The sequence below is a fragment of the Tauraco erythrolophus genome, chromosome 6, assembly GCF_009769465.1.
Source record: "Tauraco erythrolophus isolate bTauEry1 chromosome 6, bTauEry1.pri, whole genome shotgun sequence".
In the NCBI taxonomy this organism is placed as follows: Eukaryota; Metazoa; Chordata; class Aves; order Musophagiformes; family Musophagidae; genus Tauraco; species Tauraco erythrolophus.
This window is the reverse complement of record NC_141470.1, coordinates 63472303-63474098: the sequence shown is the minus strand read 5'-3', so window position 1 is coordinate 63474098 and position 1796 is coordinate 63472303.

The window sequence follows — 1796 nt, the reverse complement described above, 5'->3', positions numbered from 1 at the left end:
GTTTTGCAGTTTCCATAAACTGTCAGTAATGAAGAGAAAATGGTCTGAGTTCCTCTCTGGTGCAATGTTTTCTGTTGTTACTGTAGTTACATTTGGGATAAATTTGGCCCGGATTTGACTAAACTCAGCCTTGGATAAAATTGAAGGGTATTGGTGTGCTTCATTTTAGCTGTATTTACAGGATACTGTTTACAGGGTCTCTGATTTTAGGTGATTGATCTCTGCTTGAGTAGCAGTGGTACAGCAAATAGATCAAAATGTGTCCTTAATGCTTCTCCGGTGCTCTGGCATCACACCAGGTACTGGATCCCAGCTCTTCTCTGTAGCTTAAATTTAAAAAAAAAAAGAAATCATGACAGTGCGAACATTTGCATAACTACAGAAAAAATGAGGAACGAACACCCTCTCTCCTAGGCAGGAGTAGCTAAGGAAAATCACTGCTTGATCTGACACCTGATGCGCTCACGATCCAGAGGGCCCTTTGGTACAGCTGGGCTTAGTGCTGCCGGGAGGAGCAGGCAGTGCCCTGAGTGCTGCCGTGGGCACAGCGACAGGGGGAGAGAGCGTGCCAGGCTGCCCAAACTGAAAACAGCAGCCGGTGTTTAGGGGACAGGGAATCTCTGGGGGAAAAAAAGAAGGAAAATGAAGGTAATATGCTCTCCTGAGCTTCTGAAGAGATAGTTGGAGGAAAGGCTGCTGAAGAACAGGAGAGGTGGAGGTATGCCGTGGGGGCATGGGGTTCACTAAAGCAGTTAGGGAGACCCCGGAGCAGTAAGGCATGGGGAAAGCTGGTGCAGGCAAGGAATGGGCAGCAGTCCCAGGAGGTGGATCATTAGTCATATTGAGGAATCCATTTCCCATTTCTGGTTGCTGTGTTCATCAAAGTCTCTGGGAATGTTTCACCCAACTGGATCTGTGCTGCTTTTTGCATCTGCCAGAAGGGGAAACTGTGACACCAAGTTGCAAAGTGATGCACCCAAGGCCACTCAGCAAGCCAGCAGCAGAGCTGAGTGCTGGGAACATCCGATTGCTCATCATCCTACATCCTACAAGATCTCTCACTACCTGAGGTAAGAGACTGTTCTGAAGTGCTTCAGCCAAAGGCTTCTGCAGGCTGCAAAGCTCACAACTACCCAGGCAGAGCACGCCAAAAACAATCAGAGCATAAAAACTGTGCGAAATGCTGCTATAAATCCTGTAACACTGATGAGCAAACCTGCTAAAGGTTTGCAGCGAGGCAGAGCAGAGTACGGAGCAGGCAGCAGACAGGAATATCACAATATATATAAAGCCATGTACTTGCCTGAACCGTCTCGAAGATCAACACCCACCACAGGCACCGTGCTTGAGCGAGCCTCGGGGCTTCCTCTGCTGTTTATCCTGGTGAAGGATATTTAACAGCCCCATCAACTGGCTGAAGCTCAGCTGAAAAACCACGATGCCAAAAGCACAGGAGACAGAGCCAGTGTAATAAACACAAGGCTGCCTTGATTTTTTTTTTTTCTCTGTGTCTAATTATATATATGTTCAGAATTCCTGGGGCTCCATTATAACCTTAAAGTTGCTTTTCCTTCCTCAAAGGCTTTGTCCCTGAGTTAAGTAACCAAGAACAAAACAACAAGTGTCTTTACTCCGCAGCTCCTGTGCCACGTTATTCCCGTACTGAATCTGGCAGCTTCCAACCTTTCCAACACTATAATTAGAGCATCTTGCAGCCGTTGAAATAGCACTGACCCTCACCGCAGCGCTGACCTGCCTGCTTCGCAGTGCTCATCTGTCACACACGACAGCTCCTC